This window comes from Euleptes europaea, chromosome 6, assembly GCF_029931775.1.
Source record: "Euleptes europaea isolate rEulEur1 chromosome 6, rEulEur1.hap1, whole genome shotgun sequence".
Lineage (NCBI taxonomy): Eukaryota > Metazoa > Chordata > Lepidosauria > Squamata > Sphaerodactylidae > Euleptes > Euleptes europaea.
In genome coordinates, this window is record NC_079317.1 from 18,427,466 (window position 1) to 18,453,659 (window position 26,194).

A 26,194-nucleotide genomic window follows, 5' to 3' on the forward strand; every position below is an offset into this window, starting at 1 on the left:
ATTCTGCATGAAAAAAAAATGTGGCTCTGGATTATCACATTACCCCTTGCCAAATGGCTTCCTAAGAGTAGACTCAGTACAGCATATAGCCAGTTCTAGAACAGGAAACTTCACAGGAATAGATGTTTCTAACACCACAAGAATCTCTTAAGGTGCAGTCAGATCCTTATTTACATCTCTCACTTAATATGAATGAGCTACAAGGAACAAAGAGGGCAAAACACATAAGTTTGAAAGGGCAAAACACATAAGTTTGGTTTTTGGAATGATACCTAAGCGCTAGCTTTGCATTCAAAGATGAAAAAGAAGGAAGACGTTTCCACAAGTAAATAGTGAAAGGAACAACTGCAGAGCAAATAACTGTATAGTACATAAATATTTTGAAGATACAAAATTCAAAAATTCTGTGAACATAATTTTAACGCATTTATTAAAATATGTTATGCAAACACCCTCTTCACTAACCTTTTAAAAAACACTACAAACTGCTCCAGGGATGAAGGGGAGATGTTGGCAACATTATGGGTACTCTGCCTGAGTACCCTGGAGAGCCGCTGCCAGTCTGAGTAGACAATACTGACTGTGATGGACCGAGGGTCTGATTCAGTATAATAATAATAAGAGTTGGTTTTTATATGCCGGCTTTCTCTACCACTTAAGGAAGAATCAAACCTGCTTGCAATCACCTTCCCTTCCCCTCCTCACAACAGACACCCTGTGAGGTAGGTGGGGCTGAGAGAGCTCTAACAGAGCTGTAACTTGCCCAAGGTCACCCAGCTGGCTTCATGTGGAGGAGTGGGGAAACCAACCCGGTTCTCCAGAGTCCACCGCTCCAAAGCACCGCTCTTAACCACTACATCACGCTGCTAGCTTCATGTGTGTTCACGTGTGGGACAACTCTCGAAGCTTTCATGTAAGGGCTGTGTTATTCCTGGGAGATTTTATAGGTAAGGATATTCTCTAGACTTCGGGCTAATGTCAGAAAGTCCCGAGTAACAAGCCGATTAAACTCCGCACAATAAAGTCTTTAATCTACCCTATATCAGCAGATTCCTGTTTCGCAATTCCTCTAACAAAAATAACAACACTCTTGTTGCCAGCGGATTCATGAGATCCTATTTCGACCCTGCCGACTGAATCAAACCTTTGTTCTAGGCAGCCGAGGATTAAGAAGGTTGCTATTTTGGTAACGCAAAGGGGTAGAGGTACTTACATGGCTGCTGAGATCCAAGCTGAATGCTGGGAAAGGGAATAAACTCCGTTACCTTAGCTGAACTCCCGGCCGTCTACTCAGCATAGCAAATGGTGTGTGATGCTCACATAATTAACAATAAAAAGGGTGCCTGTTCATGAATTATTGCAATCAGATGGCTTTTCAAAAGAAACAAACCTGTCATTTGCAAAAAACAAAAACACCTCGTCGAAAAAGTCACGACTGCAGATTGCAAGACGTCAGGCAAGGAAATTGCTTCTTAACTTTCTAGGGAGTTTGTTTAGTCAAGGAATGTTTTGGCTGTTCCACGACATAGCCAGACCGAATGGTTTTGGGATGTCTCACCTCATTTAACGGGGTGCCACAGAGGTAGCATCATGAAAAGAGCATGGAGGAAAAGGTGTCAAGGAAAAACACAGCACTTCTGAGGTTGACATTTAGTAAGAAGCCTGGAAGGGATATCAAAACATGGGGATTAACCCCCCCCCCCATGTTACGGCACTGTCCAAATCCCAGCCTCGGCCTTCAAAGAGCAATCAAGGGTGGAGGGGTGGGAACTGTTTTGAAACAGGACAAGTGACCAGTCAGAATGAAAGCAAAACATTAGTCATGTCAGAAACACGCTGTTTATACTTATCAGAATATTATTTTTTGTGCTTGGTTAAACAAACACATTGGGTATAAGACACTGCTGTGTGAGGAAGACGTGTCCAAAGGGGGAAGTTTCGAGACTGTGGCTGAAGGATTGGCAGGGAATGACGTGGGTCCCAAAGGTCTTTGTGTTCAGAATTGGAAACTGAGGCAGACAAGACACACCAGAGGAGACATAAACCTCTAAGGAAAATAGACAGCCTGGAAGCAAAAGCTCCTTGTGCGGCACGTGCAAACTGAAGAAGGCAGCAGGGTGGTCACTTTCTGCCTCTTAGCAGGATGCCATCATTGCTAAGGATTAAGACTGTGAGAGCCAGCATGATGTAGTGGTTAAGAGCAGCAGACTCCAATCCGGAGAACTGAGTCTGAGTCCCCACTTCCTCACATGAAGCCTGCTGGGTCACAGTTCTCTCAGAACTCTCTCGGCCCCACCTACCTCACAAGGTGCCTGTTGTGGGGAGAGGAATTGTAAGCCACTCTGAGACTCCTTACAAGTAGAGAAAAGCCAGGTATAAAAACCAACTCTTCTTTTTCTTCTTATGTCTGGGAACAATTCAGCCTCCTGTAGCACCTCTTCAGGATGTCACTCAAAGCAGTCTCCTGGGTGGCGTGGCCAGAGAACCAGCCCTTCCTGTAATAAATCCTATTGCTATCTGAGAATTCATAAGCCCTCAAGAGCTTTGACTGTGGCTGAAATTTCTTCTTCTTCTTCTTCTTCTTCTTCTTCTTCTTCTTCTTCTTCTTCTTCTTCTTCTTCTTCTTCTTCTTCTTCTTCTTCTTCTTGCTGTATAGGACCAGTGATCCATTTAGACCAGGATCATATATCCATGAGTCTCCTCATTCAGAGGCAGTAATCAGTACTAGGATGCAACATCAGGGGAATGCCACAGCCTCTAGGTCTTGTTGTTGACTCTCCAGAGGAACTGGTTGGCCACTGAGACAGAATGCTGGACGAGATGGACCACTGATCTGATCCAGCAGGGTTCTTATCATACAATGGCCAACCAGTTTAGAACCTGAACACACAGGAAATACCACATGTCTAGGATTAACCCGTCTGATTCCCGAGGTGTCTTCTTTTCAGCGGTGAGGAGGCTGTGTCTCCTAGAATGCTTTCGACAGCTTGATTTGGATGCAAATTTACATAACTGCCAAAAGGCACAGTTGGATTGTTGGCTTTGGGTTGACACACATGTAAGCTGAGAGCAGCAGTTGGCTGAGAGAAAGGAAGTAGATGATATGTACGTGACCATGTTGGGCAATGAACTGCTGGAAGCTGCTGTCAAAAGAACTCAGTCCTATTCTACTGACATTTCCCTCTGATGGCTTTTGTCTGTGCTCTTGGCGGCGGGATAACAAGCAACAACTGCTATGCCCTGATTCTAACAATGGCTATGTCTACATGGGGATTTCCCTTTCATGAGTAGCAGGAAGCCCCTCGCAGGAAAGGGGAGCATCAAGATAACACTGTGCCCAATTTAAGCCAGCGTGGTGTAGTGGTTAAGAGCGGCAGACTCTAATCTGGAGAACCGGGTTTGATTCCCCACTCCTCCACATGAAGCCTGCTGGGTGACCTTGGGCCAGTCACAGTTCTCTCTGAACTCTCTCAGCCTCACCTGCCTCACAGGGTGTCTGTTGTGGGGAAGGGAAAGGAAGGTGATTGTAAGTTGCTTTGAGACTCCTTAAAGGTAGAGAAAAGCGGGGTATAAAAACCAATTCTTCTTCTTCTTCTATCTTGACTTCAGAGAAAATATAAACCTTGGTTTTTTTTCTGGCTTAAAGGTAGGGTTGCCAACCTCCAGGTACTAGCTGGAGATCTCCTGCTATTACAACTGATCTCCAGCCGATAGAGATCAGTTCATCTGGAGAAAATGGCCACTTTGGCAACTGGACTCTATGGCGTTGAAGACCCTCCCTCCCCTCCCTAAACTCTGCCCTCCTCAGGCTCCACCTCCAAAACCTCCCACCAGTGGTGAAGAGGGACCAGGCAACCCTACTTCAAGAGGAACCTGCAGAATAGATGTGGGCAGAGCGTCCACCTGGAGGCTCCCCCATAGCTGTTCTGGGGAGGGCACAAAGTTAAACTCAGCTTTCAAAGGAGCACATAGCCCACCACACACTCTGACTTTGTAGCCCTTTAAAGGGCTTTCTGAAAGCTTTCCCTGCCAGGCTGCATGGTGGCAGTGCAGTTAGAATTGCCATCTGTGGCTTGGGAAATATCAGGATATTTGGGGATGGTGCCCGGGGAGGGCAGAGTTCGGGGAAGAGAGCTCAGTGGGGATGTGATGCCATAAGAAGAAGAAGAACAGAGCTTCTACTTGAAATGCTGAAGAGATATTTAGAGTTATACATAACCTCACTCCCTGTCAGTTTGTGGTTGGCTCTGCCTCCTGTGCCAGTCATTTTGCAGTTGCGTCTACCACCTTATGCCAGAATTCTAAAGGTGCCCGCAGGCTTAGAAAGGTTGGAGACCCCCAATCGATACCATGAGAAATAGTGCTTCTATCCTATAATTAGCTTCTTCTCTTTTCAAAAGTAGTGTCTGCCACCAGCCACCATCTCTCAATTTATTTCTTGACATGCCCAAAGGCAGCTATTATTTTCCTATAATAAAGAGGCCCTGAAGCACTTCTGTAGTATTGTAACAAACACGTACCAAAAAACACATGTTCCAGATGCTGGGGGTGGCATTTGTTCCGTTGTCACTTCAAAGTTGTCTAAAGGTCTCATTCGAAATAAATGGCGTGCTCAGATCCTCTTCTCAAGAGGCCTAAACTTCAGCCACAGAATTACAAGCGTCATACTTAACATTTGTCTGCCAAATGCAAGGATTACAGTTCCTTTGCTGGGATAACATTTGTATCTTTATTTAAGCCAATTGACTAATAAAATTAATAAACGTTGAGCCATAGCAGTTGGTTAATTTGTTTCAAAAACGAGAAGACAACACAGAAATTAATTGGGACAACTCCTTTCGAACGCAAAAGCTTGTAACATTGTCTTTGTCAGAATCATACCAAGAGTTCTCATCGAGGGCATCCGATTGTGTAATTTAAAATCATTCAGTTCCTCAAGCATCCTTCTTCCTAGCTAGGAATTGTGGCCGTTGCCTTTTCTGGGGAATCTACCAATGAGCGTGGCCATCCTAGTTCCAAGTTTTTCTCACTCCTTGGAAACATCATTCTAGAATATTATTGCTGTATCCCACTGCAGACAACCAAACTGATTCAGGCAAATTGCTTCAAATGTTTAAAGACCACCAAAGATGTTAAACAGCTGACAAAAGATGTCCCTCCTCCTTCCCTCCCAGAGCCTCCATTGCAATTTTGTTCATTTGGAAATGTAGTTAAATTTAATAATTCATTAACTGGCTAAATGGCAACTGATTATTCAATGACAGCTGTATTGTGCAGTTGGCAGTTTTAAAAAATTATTACTATAAATCACAATCATACAATGATACAATCAGCTAGACTCAGATAACAATAATTACATGCCTTCCAAATGGGTAATAATATCATTCCAGATTCTCACTTGTCCATCTCCCCCTTGAAATCTCTGAAGAGCTGTTAGTTTATTAAAAAAACAAAACAAAACAAAAGAGATCATTGATTTTAGCCAGCCAGTCTTCTCTAGTGGGAATAATCTTCTGTTTCCATCCACTTGCAAAAATTAATCTGGCAGCTGTGACTGAATATAAAGTAATTGTTTGTTTGTCTTTGGAGACAGAATTCACGGAATTAAGAAGAACAAAATCCTGAAGTTTATGTTCTGATATGTTTGAAAGATATGTGCTAAAAGAGCAGAGGCTACCATTTTCCCAAGGGCTTTGGCTCTAGTGCAAGCCCATCACATATGAAAGAAGTTGTCTTGTTCTGGCTGCACCATACCAGCAAGTCCCCTGTTGATCACAGTACATCCTGGCTAACTGCTAGAGTGACGGATGCTATTGATAACATCAATTTTATTACATTTTCTTGAAAGATCACGCTTAGTGAAAAGGCAAGCCATTGGCAGTTGTAAACTGGACAAACCAAATAAGACATCGGGCTTAACCCATACCTTGGATGTTCAAATTTTTGCAATAAATAGCTCAGTTAAGATTGCCAACATCCTGGTACTAAGCAACCAAAATAAACACCTCTGTACTACTACCACAGGTAAGGAACTAAGTACAGGAAAGGCTGATGATATTCAATCAATCAATCACAAGTTTACAAAAACAAGGTGTATTAAGTGCACTTAATACACCTTGTTTTTGTAACATCCTGGTACTAGCTGGAGATCTCCCGCTATTACAACTGATCTCCAGCCAATAGAGCTCAGTTCAGCTTTGGCAAGTGGACTCTATGGCATTGAAGTCCCTCCCCAAACTCCACCCTTTTCAGGCTGCCCCAAAAACCTCCCGCCAGTGGTGAAGAGGGACCTAGCAACCCTACCCAGTGAATGCCTAAGATATCAGAATGTTATTAAAACATGTTTTGAATTGTGAAAGTACACATCCAAAGAATGCAGTCTAAATATTTCTTTCTGGACCGGGCTGACCTTACACTCAAAGTGTGCATAACAGTACCAAACCAAGGGATTAATGGCCCACTCCTGCTTCTGGAAGTAGAGTATGAATGTGTGTGTGTGTACACATGCATCCATGCTGGGGGGACCACTAGAGGCTGTCCCCTAAGACCCACTGTGTTCTGGACAGACCATACAGCATGGGAGGGGAGCAACTTCAATGCCATAGAGTCCTATTGCCAAAGTGGCCATTTTCTCCAGGGCAACTGGTGTCCGTCACCTGGAGATCAATTGTAAAAGCGGGAGATCTCCAGCTACCACGTGGAAGCTGGCAACCCTCCTCAGGCTCCGCCCCAAAAAACCTCCCACCAGTGGCGAAGAGGGACCTGGCAACCCTACCTCAGGCTCCACCCCCAAATCTCCAGGCATTTTCCAGCTGGCAACCCTATGTAACAAGGAAACCGGGAGTGTAGATACAAATCTTGTGGAATGTGAAATATGAACTTGAGAAAACCCAACAGGATATTAAATGCCAGGGGTGGATTAAAGGATGTGGGGTGGGCTTGAGCCAGGGCTTAGCAGGGTTAAGCCCCAGATTCTGTTGTCAGCACTAGGCCAGTGCCTTGAAGCATGGGAAGCACAACGGCCTGTATCCTGTGAATGAGTTCCGTGCACAGTCTCTGCCACTCTGTTTCCCTCACCAACGACTGTACAAAGTTCTTTAGGTACATTATCTCAGTAGGCCTTACTCATGGCCACGATGTTGAAGTAGGGTTGCCAACCTCCAGGTGGGACCTGGAGATCTCCTGGAATTACAGCAGATCTCCAGACAACAGGAATCAATCCCCTTGGGAAAAAATGGCTGCTTTGAAGGATGGATTCTATGGCATTATACCCTGCTGAGATCTCTCTCCTCCCCAAACCCTGCTCTCCCAGGGCTTCACCCTCAAATCTCCAAGCTGGAGTTGGTAACCCTATCAAGTAATAAGTACCATTTAAGTTCCAAACTAGGTTTATTAACAAGCATACCAACTGACATATCACTCGATGTGATACGCTAAGCTCAGTCCAAGTCTCCACCCTTCTGCTTCCTGCTTCCTATCCTACCATGCTACATCTCTCAGCAGGCAGTGCTTTCAACTCTTTTGTTTATAACCAGTACTATATCAAAGCACATAACAGTAGGCCAATGTTATTGGGGCAGAGAAAGCAAATTGGGGGGGGAATTCCTAGACAGTCACCCTCAATGCCATTCCCTCTCATTTTATCTCATGTTCCTCAAAGGACTGTTACCAGAGGTGGGACTGGTACTGATGAAACTGGTACTGATGACTACTGATGGAAGTTAAAGCAAAAAGTGCCAAAGCAGGGTTGTAGCTGAACATCAAGAAGACAAAAGTAGTCAGGGGAATTACATAACATTAAGGTTGAAAATGAAGAAAATGAAATTGTTCAAGATTTCCGGTTCCTTGGCTCCATCATCAACCAAAAAGGAGACTGCAACCAAGAAATCAGAAGGCGATTGAGACTGGGAAGGGCAGCCATGAAGGAACTAGAAAATATTTTTCAGCGTAAGGATGTGTCGCAGGTGACCAAGAGCAAGTTAATTCATGCCATCATATTCCCCATTGGTATGTATGAGTGTGAAAGTTGGACAATGAAGAAAGCTGACAGGAAGAAAATTTATTCCTTTGAAATGTGGTGTTGGGTAGAGTGTTTTACGGATACCGTGGACTGCCAAAAAGACAAATTAGTGGGTTGTTGATCAAATCAAGCCTGAACTTACCCTAGAAGCTAAAATGACTAAACTGAGGCTATTGTATTTTGGTCACATTATGAGAAGGCAAGAGTCACTAGAAAAGACAGTCATGCTAGGAAAGGTTGAGGGCAGCAGGAAAAGAGGAAGACCCAACAAGAGATGGATTGACTCAATAAAGGAAACCACAGCCCTCAATTTGCAAGACCTGAGCAAGGCTGTCAAAGATAGGAGATTTTGGAGGACATTGATTCATAGGGTTGCCATGAGTCGGAAGCGACTCGACGGCACTTAACACACACACACATGTTCTGAGCTGTTGTTTTGCTATGGCTGAATTCTTGATGGGTTTAAATCCCCCCCCCCCATGTTTTATTATGTTTTATTTTGAGCAGGTTCTCTGGAGAAGCAGTATATAAAATTTCCAAACAAACAGTATGAAATACTTCAATGAACACTAATTAGAGTCTTTTCAGAAGAGGCCTGCAACAGAGCTGATTAGTCTTTATTTGCTGTTTGGGGACAGTTTCACATGCTAGTCTATATTGATTTATTTACATGTATACTCCACTTTACTCCCCAGTAGGGACCCAAAAAGGCTTACAACATTTTCCCCTCCTCCAGTTTATACTCACAACGACCCTGTGAGGTAGGTGAGGCTGAGAGTGCATGACTGGCCCAAGGGGAGGGGCTGTGGCTCAGTGGTAGAGCATCTGCTTGGCATGCAGAAGGTCCCAGGTTCAATCCCTGGCATCTCCAGTTAAAGGGACCAGGCAAGTAGGTGATGTGAAAGACCTCGGCCTGAGACCCTGGAGAGCCGCTGCCGGTCTGAGTAGACAATACTGACTTTGATGGACCAAGGGTCTGATTTAGTATAAGGCAGCTTCATGGGACATTGTGCCGACTGAGTGCAAGGTCATCTCTAAGGGATGGAAAACTCATGCATAACCCCAACAAAAAACTGACTTGGACCGACAGAGAAAGTAAGTCAAAATGCCCATGCATAAAAGATCATTGTTGCAAGTTATAGTAAATGGGGGTAGGACCTGGTTAACATCAGATCTCCAGGCAGATCCCTGCTCTAGTCGATTCTGCCCCCTTGTGGGATTGAGTGTGGTCTGAAGGACAAGGTTGCTTGCACACCAGGTGGCAGGGAAGAGAAAAGATGAATGAAAGCAGCAGAATGCTCTTTTAGCTCCCCCTCACTACCTCATCACACCTTTCCTGCTTCAGCAACAGGTATCCAAATTAGCATAGCGCATTGTAGGATGGGACCCTACGGAAAAGGAGGCCCATCAGTGGTAGTTCTAAAGATGCTGGAATGCTTGTCATGTCAGTCTGCCAAGATTTTCTATACGTGCTGAATATTCACACTGATCCGAGCTCTGCGTTCAGGGGGAACGAACGCTCAGCAGGCACGCAGCTCGACTTTGACGCCAGTCCCAAAACCTCATTTCCCCCTGATCTCTGGAGATCAGACTGACAGCTGGCTTGGGTTGTAGGCTTGGGAGGTTTTTAATTTTTTTTGGAAAAAGGTGAAGCTCCTCGGGTGTGTGCGTCAGACCTCCGACCTCCTGCGTAAGGGAATCCCATCAATCAGGAGGTGGGCTGCTAATTGGTAGATTATCTAGGGGGCCAGGAAAGGCTTACAGTGTTCTGGATGTGGGTGGGAGACACCCTGCCTCTCCTGCTGTATCCCTGGCAGGCAGGGTTTCATGTTATGGACAAAACATTACACTATAAGTACAGTATGCTTGTCTCCAGGAGCCTTGGCACTCGATATAGCAAGCTGGAATAACTTTGTGCATTACGTACATTGATTGACTAAGAAATTTTTTTCTAGTGTCCTTGTTTAACCTCTCCCACTGCGGTTGTGGGTTTCCCCCCTCCCCCCGCCATAAAAAGTTCAGCTTCATGGCAGGAAACAAATATAAAGTGTGTGATAATGTTGCAACTTTCAGAATAGTAGCCATTTGTTTTGTTTCTTCAATCCAAGCTCATTGTCACGGCTAATAGTTTACAGCTGCCACCGAAAGAAACCGCCGTGTGTCTGCAAGACAAAATGTAAAGATGCATGGACTGGGATGCCTGCCATTTCTCCGATCTACTAGCAATATCACCCATCACTTGGTGAGGTGACAAGAAGCCTGAATTTGCATCGCTCACACAAATCCCCCTAAAAAATGTAAGTGTCAAATATTCTCCAGATGTTCCCAGAATACTGTGGCATTATTCAGATATATTTATTGACTTACTTTATGTACATCCCACCTTTCTCCCCAGTGGGGACTCAAAAAGGCTTACAGAAGAAGAAGAAGAAGAAGAAGAAGAAGAAGAAGAAGAAGAAGAAGAGTTGGTTTTTATATGCCAACTTTCTCTTCCACCTAAGGAAGAATCAAACGGGCATATAAAAACCATCTCTTCTTCTTCTTCTTGGCTGGGTGAAGAAACAAGCTTCTGCTCCCTCCTCATCCCTGCTGCAGGCAGGGGGCCGGGTGGGGGGCAGCCTGGTAGAGCTTGGAGGTGGCCAGGCTAACAGACACCCCTCCATACTCGTGTCCTACACAATTGCTTCATGTTGCATATTGGACAAGCCATCCCTGCCTTGAAGCTAAACCATCAGAAAACCATCACGATTCACCACTGGATACCAGCTGTTTCTCCCACTGTTGATTCGGTAAAAACGGAACCAAAAAATGCCGAATAAATGCCAATTCGGTAAATTTCTGGTTTGGGTATACTAAATCAGCAAAATCCGGGAGGTTGGCAAAGCCGAATGTGCCATTCCCGAATATCCTGCTTTCTGCGACTCCTGTGGGGGCATTTGTGTAGGTAGAGGTCTCACATTTTCAGGGTAGCTAGAAGGGACTCTCCTTGCAAGAACCCCCACGTTTGGTAAAGATTGGGTCAGGGGGTCCGGAGTTATGGGGTCTGGAAGGGGTCGCCCCATCCTCCTCCATTGCAATGCATTGGAAAAGTGGCTGTGTTCAGACTCTTTAATGTGACTTTAGCAATGTATCTCAACGGGGAAGCTGGGCTTTAAAGGGTGGGAATGTTCACCCTGCACCTCCATAGAGACAAAGTGTATCACATAGTATCTCTATGGAGGCATCGGGTGAACTTTCCCACCCACCGTTTAAAGCCCGGCTTCCCCATTGAGATACATTAGATCAGATTAAAGAGTCACACAGCCACTTTGCCAATGCATTTCCATTGGGGGAGGATGGGGGTGACCCCTTCCAGACCCCATAACTTCGGACACCCTGACCCAATCTTCACTAAACTTGGGGGTTCTTGCAAGGAGAGTCCCGTCAAGCTACCCTGAAAATTTGGGACCTCTACCTGCAAAAATGCCCCCCAGAGACACGGAAAGCCACAAATGTGTTTAAATGGCTTTAAAAGGCCGAATTATTCGGGAATCCCGAATTTAAACCCAAATTCCTACCTATACCAGTATAGGGGATTCGGGATTTGCTGGGAAATAAAAGGCCATTTAAACCCAAATCCGAATTATACCGAATTTTTAAAAAATTCAACAGCCCTAGTCATAATTGTCAGCGATCAAATACCAGTGAGTGCCTACTATACAATATGGCAAAATATCAAGAAATAGTGATCAACTTTACTCAATAAAGGAAGCCACAGCCCTCAGTTTGCAAGACCTGAGCAAGGCTGTCAAAGATAGGACATTTTGGAGTACTTTGATTCATAGGGTTGCCATGAGTCGGAAGCGACTTGACGGCACTTCACACACACAGAGGTCAGCTATTGAAATCTAGTGCCATTGGGGTGCCAAATACAGATATTAATTTTTTTTAAGTATACCTGCAGCATATCCGAGCATTGTGGGAGTACATGGCGAATATTTGACGTAAATTCACAAAGAATTTTGAGAAGCGTTTGGGAAAGTAAATTTGGTCCACCTCCCTCCCTCCCTTCAAGTACATTCTTATTTTTCAGGATATTTGACTTTGCTGTTGAATTGCTTACACACTTTATCTGGCAAGATCTTACCACAACCATGAATCATCCCTTATTGCTGCGAGATTTAGTTTGATACCAGGGAAACATTTTAAAAAAACACCCTCTTCTGGCCAATAAAATGTTTGTCAAAAGAACACCGCAACATACTTTGCAAGATACGTTTCAGCAGGAAAATTAATATGGAATTCATCTTTCCCCTAAGTAATGCTTTAGGGGCTTATGCCACATAGAGAAGATCAGAATATCATGCTCAGTGAGTCAAACTAGAAGCTAAGCAAAAAGCAGATGCAAGAGACTGAAGGAATGATCAAAAAAGTTTCCTTTTCCTGCTCACCATTTATCTGCTTAAAATTGTTTGCTCCCCACATATCTTTCCTCCACATGGGGGGAAAACAGGTGGGTGGGGACAATTATGATGTAAAAATCTGCAGAAAGTAAAGGGTCTTTCTCCTAATGCTTTTGAATACAGGAAGCTGCCTTCTGCAGTCAGATCTTTGGTCTATTATGGTCCGTCTTGTCTATTCTGACTGGCAGCGGCTCTCCAGGGCCTCAAGTTTTTCACATCGCTTACTTCCTAATTAGGCATGCCAACCTCCAGGTGGGACCTGGGGATTCCCTGGAATTATAGCTCATCTCCAGACTACAGAGATCAGTTCCCCTGGAGAAAATGGATGCTTTGGAGGGTGGACTCTATGGCATGGTACCCCACTGAGCTCCCTGTCTTCCCCCCAGGCTCCATCCCCAAATCTCCAGGGGTTTTCAACCTGGATCTGGTAACCCTACTCCCCTTACTCCCTGCCAGTGGCCAGGGAAAATCTGCAAACCCTTGTAACTAAAGACTCCAGGGATTGAACCTGGGATGTTCTGCTTACAAAGAAGATCTGCCACAGAGCCATGGTCCCTCCCTTTCCTGGCCCTGTGTCTGAAAAAAGGGGCCCATGAAGCTGCCTTATATGAGACTTCAAATTCAGTCTTGTCTACTCTCATTGGCAATTGTTCTCCAGGGTCTCAAGAAGAGTTCTTCACATTATCTCCTGTTAAATATCGATACTGGCTTAAATGTTGAAGCATTAGAGGAGGAAGAAGAAGAGTTGGTTTTTATATGCTGACTTTCTCTACCACTTAAGGAAGAATCAAACCGGCTTGCAATCACCTTCCCTTCCCCTCCCCACAACAGACACCCTGTGAGGTAGGTGAGGCTGAGAGAGCGTGACTGGCCCAAGTTCACCCAGCTGGCTTCGTGTGGAGGAGTGGGGAAACAAATCCAGTTCACCAGATGAGCCTCCGCTGCTCATGTGAAGGAGTGGGGAATCAAACCCGTTTCTCCAGGTTAGAGTCCACTGCTCCAAACCACCGCTCTTAACCACTACACCAAGCTGGCTCCTTTTAGTATACAAAGTGCTTGACAATTCTCACAAAATACAGCTAAAGTCCACTGAACGTTTGTTTTATTTTGTTGCAATGGACTAATGTGCCTACCCTTTTGTAAGTCTCACAAAACCTGTGTGGTAGATTGTAGGGTTGCTGACATTACGGTGGAGCTTGGAGATCTCCCAGAATTTCAACTGATCTCCAGATTACAGAGGTCAGTTCCACTGGAGAAAAAGGCTCCTTTGGTGAGTGGACTCCATCCATGGCATTATACGCTGCATGGCATTATACCCTCCCTTCCCAAACCCTGCCCTCCACAGGCTCTGATGCCTGCCCTATGGACTGCCCTAAGTTACCTGATATGCCCTTAAGAGCTATTTGGGGCCAGAGTTCATACAAGCTGCTTCCTAACTTTCGGAGTGCAAAGCAAGTATGACTGTGCATGCTATGGAAACATAATCCATATTTTTTTTTTAAAGAAATTACGAGAGAACATAGCCACAGTGTAAGTGACTTTGTTTGAACCACAGTAGATGGGAAGTAGATTCAGGAGAGGCAAAAAGAAATAGTTCTTTACACAGAGAGTGATTAAAATGTGGAATTCACTGCCAGAGGATTGGACAGCTTCATGGAGGACAGGTCTATCAGTGGCTACTAGCCATTGTGACCAAAGGGAATCTCCACGTTCAATGGCAGTTAGCCTCTGAATCCCAGTGCCAGGAGGCAACATCAGGGGAAGGCCTCGACCTCTGTGCTCTGCTGTTGGACCTCCAAAATAACTGGTTGGCCACTGTGCGAGACAGGATGCTAGACTAGGAGGACAATCGGTCTAATCCAGCAGGGCTCTTGTGTTCTTATTGTTAGCTGCCTTGAAAATGATGACTGAGATTAAAAATTTTCAGGAAACTGGAGAACAAACATCCAAACTGTATAAAACATATTACAAAAAAAGCAGTCAACTAGGAAAAGTGAAATTCTAAAATATTAGTGAGTCACTGTGGTGCGATGGGGTGTGTTGCATTGGGTTCAAGCTCCCACTCCCGCACCTTGTGTCAGTCCCCCTCTGACAGCCTAATCTTCCTCACAGGGTTGTTGTGAGGTCACCCAGAACTAGGGTTATTGCTGCCGTTCGTCGCTGTTGCTCCATGTCGTGGCGGAATTCTATTTTTTAAAAAGCGACTGGCCTCTGCGCTGGTACGACGCTACTGGATACAACCAGAAGATAATTATAATTTAATCCGTATCATGTAGTCATGATAAAAAATAAAAGAAAATGCAGGAGAAAGCTGCACTGAAATTTGTGCTTGAAATGTAGCTGAAAAGGCAAGAATTAAAAAAAAAAACACAATCTCACATGAGTGCCACTTGTCAAAAAGCAACAAAACAGTGCATCCAATCTTCTGTTCTACTAGTTTAAAAAAAAAAAACCACAACCCAATCCTGAATACTGCTTAAGAGTTACTGTCTTGGCAACAAGGCAGAACAGCAGAGAGAGGTACATGCTGTACATCCTTTCATGGCCTTGCTTGACAGATGCATGGGAGTGATTTGTAATATTTCACCTTGTACCCTTTTGCCCCTGTTCATTGCATTGGGTTCAGAGAAGGGGCAGACCATCTGTGCTTACCAGTATAACCACAACTCTATTTTCTGAATTACTTGTGCTCTTCTGCAGAACAGATATTATTACAGTTAGAAAAATATTGAAAATGCAGTGGGTGTGTTCAAGGGAGGGGGCGGAGAACTGAAAAGTGTCTTAAACATGTCCTCTCCTCGAGGGGAGTCGTCCTAGAAACGGTGAAAAAGGAAACATCGTCGTATAAGTGTTTGCAGATAACACAGACATGAAACGATTGCAGAACGTTTTCAACCCCAAACGGAGGGAAAATGGCGCGGACAAGAATAAATGGAACAATTCATTAAACGTTTTTAAAAGTTCGTGCAGAAACGGCCTGGGTTTGACATAAAAATAGTTCAGAATATGAAGAAATTACTAGTAGAATCTTTCTTTTTGTGTCTCGCCTTGCGATACATGCTATGAGTATATCCGCTTCCCTCAAGAGGCAGCATAGAATTTTCCCAAACAGACAAACAAAACGGCAACAGTAAAACATTGAAAAGAAATGTTCCTTATAAGAATAGATATTTCAGTAATCAAAACGATGAACTAAGTTTCCAGTGCCATAAAAACCCTCTTTGTTTTTACTTAATAATTATGACAATAATAGGGAAAGAATGAGTCACCGACTGTAGGAAATAACGAGCTCAAAACAAGACAAAAAACAATTCTAAACCAATCCTTACAGACACATTTCAGTGGGAATAATATCCACGGAAAATAATTCAGCTGCTCCTTGGTGAATTTATGAAGCTGCATTATAACAAGCTTGCTGGGGGTAAAGGGAAGATGACTGGGGAAGGCACTGGCAAACCACCCCGCAAACAAAGTCTGCCTAGAAAACGTCGGGATGTGACGTCTCCCCATGGGTCAGGAATGACCCGGTGCTTGCACAGGGGACCTTTACCTTTACCTTTACCTTTATTATAACAAGCCAGACTGTCAGTCCAACTAGCCCAGTATTGGTTCTTGTAGGTTATCCGGGCTGTGTGACTGTGGTATTTTCTTTCCTGACATTTCGCCAGCAGCTGTGGCCGGCATCTTCAGAGGAGTAACACTGAAGGACAGCGTCTCTCAGTGTCAAGTGTGTAGGAAGAGTAATATATAGTCAGAAAGGGGTTGGGTTTGAGCTGAATCATTGTCCTGCAAAAAGTATCAAAGGTAATGTGCAGGCCAATGATTCAGCTCAAACCCAACTGTTAATAGCCTTGCTCAGGTCTTACAAACTGAAGGCCATGGCTTTCTTGATTGAGTCAATCCATCTCCTCTTGGGTCTCCCTCTTTTCCTGCTGCCTTCAACTTTTCCTAGCATTATTGTCTTTTCCAGTGACTCTTGTCTTCTCATAATGCAACCAAAGTATGATAGCCTCAATTTAGTCATTTTAGCTTCTAGGGAGAGTTCAGGCTTGATTTGATCTAGCACCCACTGATTTGTCTTTTTGGCATTCTACAGTATCTGTAAAATTCTCATCCAACACCACATTTCAAGTTAATCAACTTTCTTGCTGTCAGCTTTCTTCATAGTCCAACTTTCACACTCATAATAATGGGGAATGCTATGGCATGAATTAACTTGATCTTGGTCACGAGCAACACATCCTTACACTTACAGCCCATTCCTGAAAAGTCGGCTAACGGAGTCAGCAGGGAAGAGGCACAGCGGTGCCTCTTCCTAAGCCAATTCGCGCACGCTGCGGGAACAAAGAAAGCTGTTTCGGGGCTATTTTGTTTTCAACGGGGACAAATAGCAGGCACAGCACTGCCATTCCTGCCGCCGGCGTAACCGGCCGGACCGGGATAGGAGGCCGCCTAACCTACTGCTCCTCCCCCTGCCCCGCCCCTGGAACGCCCCCCTGTGCCAGCGTGGCCTCTCTATGCCATTGCCACGGAGAGGCTGCACTGGCGGAGGGGCGAGGTGCGGTCCCGTGGCGCTCTCCCGCTGGTGGGACTGGCCTCGCCGCCAGCGTAAGTACGTGTAATCAAATGATTACACACATTTACGCTGGCAGAGAGGTCATGCTGCCTCCTAAGGACTTTTGGCCCATTTTTTCAGGAATGGGCTGTTAAGAATCTTTTCTAGCTCCTTCATGGCTGCCCTTCTTAGTCTCAATCTCCTTCTGATTTCTTGGTTGCTGTCTCCCTTTCGGTTGCTGATGGAGCCAAGGAATAGAAAATCTTGAACAATTGCAATTTCTTCATTATCAACCTTAACATTCTGTAATTCCTCTGTAGTGATTACTTTTGTCTTCTTGATAGGGTTGGCAACCTCCAGGTGGTGGCTGGAGATCTTCCACTATTACAATTGATCTCCAGGCGACAGAGATCAGTTCCCCTGGAGAAAATGACCACTTTGGAAGGTGAACTCTAGGGCATTATATCTCATTGAAGTCCCTCCCCTGCCCAAACCCCACTTTCATCAGGCTCCGGTATTTCCCAATCCAGAACTGGCAACCCTACTTCTTGATGTTCAGCTGTAAACTTGCTTTAGCTCTTTCTATTTTAACTTCATCAGCACCCATTATCTTTCTTAAAAATCCAAAAGAGCCGGCATCCTCAACAAGACTGAAGATTCTCTGTTCTCAAACAGAGAAAACTACTTCTTGAGATTCTTATAGCTGGAGATTTCATTGATTGAATGTAGGATCTTGCGAAGATTGCCAGCTCTGGATTGGGAAATTCCTGGAGATCTGGGGTGGAGCTTGGGGAGAGCAGAGTTTGGAGAGGGGAGGGATCTTAGTGGGATATAATATATATATAGCCCACCCTCCATAGCAGCCGTTTTCTCCAGGGCAACTGAGTCTGGAGATCAGTTGTAGTCTGGACATGAGTTGTAAATCCAGGAGAGTTCCAGGCTTCATCTGGAGGTTGGCAACCCACATCCCTTCACGACCCCCTTTTGTGGTGCAAAATCCTTGGGGCTAAATAAGACATATGGCTGACCTGCTATAAATTGCTGTTTGGGTGAAGATTAGATCCGGAATACTCTTTAAAATCAGTGCAGATATTGGTGACCCCATTCATATTTAAAAACAAGGCGTTCATTTTTTAAATAAACTGGACTATGGGAAACAGGGAGCTGACCTTGTTTCTTTCACCTGGAAAATCATAAGGGAAACCAGCTGTGCTAGAAAAAAAGAGCCAGCGTAGCACAGTCATTGGAGTATCAGGCTAGGATGTATATGACTCTCCCTCAGAAACATGCTGGTAACCTTTGGACCAGTCTCTCTCTCTCTTTCTGGCTAACCTACTCCACAGGATTGTTGTGAGGATAAAGCAGAGGTTGGGAAAATGTTGAAAAATCCTTTGGGTCCCCACTGGGGAGGAAAGCAGGGTGCAACCATTGTGCGATAAAATAAACTGTGGGAGGCGGCAGGAATTAACTCCCATCTCCTTTGTGCTCAATTTTCTGCACAAAACCCAACACTCTCCCCAGAACTGAATTCGTAGATTTTATCTTGTCTATCAGCTGTGAGAGATGAATGGTGAGAGAAGGTGTGCTTTCTCACCACATGTAAGGAAGTGGATTTGGGGAAGCATACTGTTCAATCCACCTAATACAAGGATCGGCAGAACAGCAGTTCCAAACCATCTATAAAACAAATGACTTCAAGGTAGCCCACTTGAAAGGATATACAGTTCTTTGCATGATTATATGAGAAAAGACATTTGCAATAGCCTTTTGCAATGGCATTTGTAAATTATCACATGGCAAATTATTGTTGTTGTTACTTTAAAAAAAGAATTATGGGTACTGGTTAATTGGGGACATCTCTGCTCCGTGGCTGATCTGAATTCCTTTTGCCCTGAGCGAATTGTTTATTATTTTCCAGTTAAAATGAAATCCATTTGGAACAAATTTTTTGGTCTCCATAGGGGTAGACAAATATTTTGAGAGGGCAAATGCCAATTTTCTCAGCTTAAATTCTGGGCCAGCATCACTTGCAGAGACACTGAGGAAACTTTGCCTGTTTGCACTGATGAATCTTTTGTATTGTTTTCCTTCTTGGCAACTGAAGTTCTTTCTCAGGAGATGTATTTGCATGTGTCCTAAGAGCTCAGGAAGCTCATTCCCCTGTTATAACCTTGACAAATCATTGGTTCCCAGTGATGGAATTTATGTGTGCCCATCACCTGATGCGAACTGCATTTCCGGGAGAGGATTACGGTGAAATGGTACTTCACCTGAAGTATCTGTGTAAAAATGTTTGCGAGGTGAATGCTGAACTGTGTACTCAATGCATGCTCAGATGCTAACCTAAAACTACCTTTCCACTTACACAAAGAAAGGTTGAAGATGGAACTGTATTTCTTAAAGGTAAAGGTAGTCCAAGCACCAGGTCATTACTGACACATGGGGTGACATCACATCCCGACATTTACTAATTTACCATTTGCCACTGTCTTCCCCAGTCATCTACACTTTATCCCCAGCAAACTGAGTACTCATTTTACTGACCTCGGAAGGATGGAAGGCTGAGTCAACCTTGAGCCGGCTACCTGAAACCGACTTCCATCTGGATCGAACTCAGGTTGTGAGCAGAGCAGAACTGCTGTACTGCAGTTTACCACTCTGCGCCACGGAGCTTAATCCTTTCTAAATTGCAGCCAGCCCAAGCATGGGCTACCCTGCTATCTAGGAATTTTTCACTATGTCACATATGGGGATGCCAACCTCCAGGTGGGACCTGGGGATCCCTGGAGTTACAGCTCATCTCCAGATGAGAGAGATCAATTCCCTTGAAGAAACTGAATGCTTTGGAGGCTGGACTCTATGGCATGGTACCCCACTGAGCTCCCTGTCCTCCCCAGATTCCACCCCTAATGCCCAAGAGTTGCCCAACCTGGATCTGGCAACCCTACCCCCCATCCCCCACCAGTGGACAGCTGCCACCAGGCAACCCTAGTCATGTGGGAGACTTTTTGGTGAACCTCCAAGGATAAAATGAGAACACACGGGCAAAAGAAAGAAAACAAACAAGATGGCGGAGAAAGGTAAAAAGATACAAGCAACCCCTGAAAAACAAATCCAGAAACTTTAAATGCCTATTTATTTTCCTTTCCTCACCGGTTGTTAGTCAACTGTTCCTCAAACTTTGGGGTCTTTTTATATATCCAGTGACTGCTTAATTGGATAATATTATTTTTTCCCTTTTCTGAAACTGGTGTTTTTTGGTCTCTGCACCCACATACAAAGCCTAGCTCAACTCATGTGTACCAAAATACAAAGAACAGGTAGGGAAGACCCTGCTTAGCTTTGAACAGCTCTAACACATGAGATTTTCTAGGTGTCTCTACTTCCAATGTGGCTAGGGATGCCAGCCTCCGGGTGGGACCTGCGGATCCTCCGGAATTACAGCTCATCTCCAGACTACAGAGATCAGTTCCCCTGGAGAAAATGGATGCTTTGGAGGGTGGACTCTATGGCATTCTTCCCCACTGAGGTCCCTGTCCTCCCCAGGCTCTATCCCCAAATCTCCAGGAGTTTCCCAATCTGGATTTGGTAGCCCTATCCCCCCCAACCAATTCCCTGCCATTGACCGGGGGGAATGGGCAACTCTTACAGCCCATTCCTGAGGGGAAGGGCTGCGCCAGAGCCCACCCCCCAGACCGAAACCTTCCCCTTCCTTCAAAAACCTGTGCAACCGCTACGTGGGGTTGCACGGGGATGCGCCACCTAAAAAGGTGGTTTATCTCAAGAAAAGGGAAAGGGGGCATTCCTGGGCCAAAAGACCTTAGGAGGCTGCCTAAACGCAGCTCCTCCCCTGGCCCTGCGCGGGAACGCCATGAGAACACCCCCATACACCGGTGTGAAGCTGTGCTGGTGTTCTTGAGTGGTGCTGCTGCAGCAGCACTGGGAGGTTGGCATCTGGGCCCCCCTTGCCAGCATCCGTGCCACCCTGGGCAACGTAAGTGGCATGGGCATAGGCGCAGGGGGCCTGAACGCCGGCGCAGCCCCCTCCTGGTCTCTGAAGGACTTTCGTCCTTTATGCTCAGGAATAGGGTTGCCAACCTCCAGGTTGCCAATCTCCAGCTGGAGATCTCCTGCTATTACAACTGATCTCCAGCCAATAGAGATCAGTTCACCTGGAGAAAATGGCAGCTTTGGCAATTGAACTCTATGGCACTGAAGCCTCTCCCCTCTCCAAACCCCGTCCTCCTCAGGCTGCACCCCCAAAATCTCCTGCCGGTGGCAAAGAGGGATCTGGCAACCCTACTCAGGAATGGGCTGTAAGTGTAGCCTGGAGTGGAATTTTTCAGTTGGATCAAAGAAATTTAAATAGGGGTAAATGAGGTCCAGTTTATGAAACAAGTGTACTTCTAACTGCTGACATGGTGTTGACTATGAAGAGTAATCCTAGTTGTGTTGGGGCGGGGGTGAAGGGGCAAAGTCACTGAGGTCTAGAAGCTTGGGGCCTATGCCAGCTGAACAAATGCCATGCTCACCGTGATAGAAACAGGGGCCCACAGGGCCTTTTTTACCACAAGTATCAAGAAGATATGCTTGAATACCTCGACTAAATGTGGAGCCAATCTCATGTGTTCTGAAAAGCAGTGGCTCGCAAGTAAGTGAAAAATGTTCATTTGAAATGGAAACCAACTTTGAAACAAATGAGCTGTTTTCTTGACAGTCAGTCTTGTACCCTTTACTCTTTTTTTTCAAAATAAAATTTTATTTCCAGCTATTTCATAAAGGATATATTGTTTTCACACAGTTTTATGTTTTCTTCCAACTGCTATTCCTGTTTTGTTCTTCATTCCAGATTTTTTTTTTTGACTCTGGGGACAAATCCTATTAAAACTTCATTTAAAAAATAAATAAATGAACCCTCTCAGTCATTTTCCTTCAGTTAAAGTCCAAACATTTCTAGCCCCCTTGAGTCCCTTCTCTAAGCAGCACGCTTGGTTTAGGTCAAGTATAGCACAGTTCTGCCAACGAGGAGCCGTCGCCTCTGGATGCGTTGTTGGCGTTTGTTCGTCACACACGCCGTGAAGCCTGAGGGAACGTCTTGTACAAAGCTTCTGGTAATGGCTACTCTCTTCCACATCCACATTTCCATGCCTCTGTTCATTCAGCCATAACCATCCCCTTCTGGATATTTTGATGTTATGTTTCCATAATTCTGTTGTACAGGTCTGTCATTTTTTTTTCAAATGTTTATTTCCAAAATCCCCACTGCTGATTAAGAATTTGTAATATTTCTTTTCATAAGAGCAGCAGGATGTTGGCGGTTTCTGTTTGTTTGCTGCGCTCCCCTTGTCTCTTGGCTTGGGCTTTGTTGAAGGTTTAACAAGGGAGGGCTGGAAGAATAATTTTCTTCCCATGTTTTACCGACTCGCTCGGATTGGATCCAATTTTTGTCAAATTGTTCCAGGATGTAGACATTCTCTCTACACACATAGAATGGAGTATTTATTTACTTGTTTACTTCAGTATTTAGTTAATTTATACCCTGCCTTTCTTCCCGGTGGGAACCCAAAGTGGTAGTTGTCCTTGTAAGAATGTCAGAGAAGCCCTGCTGGATCATACCTTTCCCCTTATACCTCTACAGCAAACAGGGCTGGAGACTTACTCTTAAAAAAAAAAAAAAGCTGGGAATTCAGAAGACTTATTAGATAATATAGCAGCCTTAATAGCCAAGACTATCCAAGGAATCACCAAGGAATCACCAAGGAAGTCCAGGGCTGCTATGCAGAAGAAGGCAATGGCAAACCACCTCTGCTCATCTGCTGCCTTGAAAACCCCACAGGGTAGAACTTCATGGGGTCACCATGCGTCGGTTGTTACTTGACAGCACACTTTACTTATTAGATCATGGCAATCGATTGTTATAATGTTATAGTGTCACAGCACGATGGCAAGTACCATTTTTTTTAAAGCCCTTCTAAATGCCCACTGGTGGTATGGCAGGAAAAATGGCAGCAGCATGAGGCTTTCAGAAGAAAATGGTTCCCAGGACCTTTGAAAACACATTCTACCTCACCTACTTCACAGGGTGTCTGTTGTGGGGAGGGGACGAGAAGGTGATTGTAAGCCGGTTTGAGTCTCCCTTAAGTGGTAGAGAAAGTCGGCATATAAAAACCAACTCTTCTTTTTGAATCCTTGTGAAAATTGGGCTTTTGAAATTTGCTGTGAGTCTTTATTCTCCACCAAATGGCTTGGTTACGCCTACCCTGAAATGGTACTTTTGCTTAGGGATTTGCATAAAAAGTCCTACGTTAAACAAGAAAAAATATATAATTCAGGGTGTGTGTGTGTGGGGGAGACAAGCTGCACATTCTCATTATTTCATAAGCATTGTCTGTCTTCAGCTGTTGGGCCAAGTGAAGGAGCTATCAGTGGGGAAACTGAAATCACCTCTGCGTGAAAGATACCAGGGTGGGAGGTTTGCAGGTTTACTTAAGGCGAGGGAGGTAAAAGCTCGCTTGTAATCATGGAAGAAAAAAAAAGACCTGTGGAAACCTTGGCATGAGTTAATCAGAAAAAGATCATGCGCGTTTTATAGAGTCTGTTTTAAGAAGTTCACCTGAGTTCTTCAGCCCTCAAACACCCCCACAGTGCTGTCACTCTCTTGACAATAATGCTCTCTTCATTGCCAGCATTCCAAGATTGTAAGCAAATAATTGTGTCCCTGAATCTGAGTGCAGATTAATTACTCATTGGAAATTGTTCCTCTTGAGCGGAGAATGTGAAAGTATTTTTTTTTAAAAAACAAAGAGAATATTAATTAATCTTGGGCAATGGGGTTTTTGGAAGGCAGATATGTACTGTAGTTCTGATGGGAAAACACTAACAAGCTTAAGGTATCAAGCCAAAAAATCCCTGTCATTATAATACTAAATATGTCTGAAACAAGCTGGTACCAGGCTGTAATGTTAAATAATCTGGCTACCATGAGGATCAACCTTTGTTCTAGGATGTTAAAAGGGAAAAAAATCCGCCTTGACCTGACAAGGCTTTGGGGCAGAAGAGAAATCCCTGACTGAGGTGGGGAAAAAATTAGGAATTTCTAACTGAAAGATAAGAAACAGGAGCAAGACTAATCATATTTGTACATTTCAATAAAATACTTACGTTTGCAATAAAAAAATGAGTTTAACAGGGATAAGGTTGCCAGGTCCCTCTTCGCCACCAGCAGGAAGTTTTTGGGGTGGAGCCTGAGGAGGGCGGGGTTTGGGGAGGCGAGGGACTTCAATGCCATAGAGTCCAATTGCCAAAGCGGCCATTTTCTCCAGGTGAACGGATCTCTATCGGCTGGAGGTCAGTTGTAATAGCAGGAGATCTCCAGCCACCACCTGGAGGTTGGCAACCCTACTTATGGTGCTGTTAGTAATCATCTTTTTATGTACAAATGTTCAGGGCAAGCTGATGGAGAGAAAAAACAATCATAGGGAGCACTCAGAGACCTTATTGTATGTAATTGACAGAGATACCTCAGTAGTGGTACCAGCCTTACAGAAGTTCTTCCCCACAAGTCTGTTCTGCCGCATCATTGCTAGGGTTGCCAGGTCCCTCTTTGCCACCAGCAGGAGATTTTTGGGGTGGAGCTTGAGGAGGGCGGGGTTTGGGGAAGGGAGGGACTTCAATGCCGTAGAGTCCAATTGCCAAAGCAGCCATTTTCTCCAGGTGAACTGATCTCTATTAGCTGGAGATCAGTTGTTAATAGCAGGAGATCTCCAGCTAGTACCTGGAGGTTGGCAACCCTAGTCATTGCTAAGCTTTAGATGCCAAACAGAGGTGTAGAATCCCAGGCCTCAGGCATCCTGACTGGGGTTCAGTTTGGCTAAAATGCCTTGCCTAGCTCTACGACAAGGGGTAGGGGGGTTGAGCACCTATCTCCTCTTCCCCTAGCTCTACTCTGGTCAGAGCTGGTCTGATCTCCTTGGCCTCCCCCCTCAAGCCTTTTAAAGGCCCTAACCAGACATGGATGACGGGTGGGGGGAGGTGGCTCAGTGGTAGAGCTTCTACTTGGAATGCAGAAGGTCCCTGGTTCAATCCCCCTCACCTTCAGTTAAAATGATCAGATTGTAGGTAATGCGGAAGACCTTTGCCTGAGACCCTGGAGAGCTGCTGCCAGTCTGAGTAGGCAATACTGACCATGATGGACCAAAGGTCTGATTCAGTGTAAGGCAGCTTCATGGGTTCATGTTCAGTGGCCTCTCTCTACCTAGAAGCCCTTTGGGGACATGGCCAAGTCTTTGAAAGACCAGTAGTTGCCTTCTGATTAATTTATGATTCATTGCCAGTTACCAAAGTTGCCTTCTGCCGTTCTATTGCGCATGACCAACCTTATCGGCTGCTGGAGTTGTGTTTGCTGAGACTGACTTATTTCCAGGCTTGCCATCTTTGGGTACAGGTTGTGTCCATGTATAGTGAGTTATCATAAGACCGTCTTTGGGAATGTGTTCCCTTAAATGTTATTTTTTGAGCTATTGATACAGATGTGTTAATTTATTGCTCTTGGTGTTTTTTTTTGCACATATGCTTTTGAACAAAGTATTGTAATTCTTTATATAGAGCTTGTGCTGTTTTTCTTTGGTTTAAATATCAACTTATAGCACTATTTCCTACCTGACATCGATCAGCTGGCTGTGGTGCGGATCTTTACTAGATGCATTTGTGACCTCCCTCTAAGCTTGGTAGATGCCAGGCTTGACAATGTGGGAAGCTGAGAAGGAGGGGGGCTGGTGTTGTCTCTGCCACCCCATCCCCACATGAGTCCTGGTCCACAAATGCAGGAAAATGAAGTGAGTGTGTGGCAACAGAATGGAATGTATCACTTTAGAATTAGGGTTGCCAGGTCCCTCTTTGCCACTGGCGGGAGATTTTTGGGGCAGAGCTGGAACTTGGAGTTTGGAGAATGTAGGTGGTGAATTCTAGCTTGGAATGCTCTTTTGCATTAAACAAACAAGCATGCCATTAGAAAACTAGCACAGCAGGAAGAAAAGCTGTACCATGATACTAGGTGAACATGTAGAATACTACACAGAAGAGCTTTGCATAGGATTGCCAGGCATGGCCAGGATACCAGCAGGAATCGGGGGTTGGTGGGGAGGAGGCTGGGGGTATCAGGGGACGCTCATCCACAGT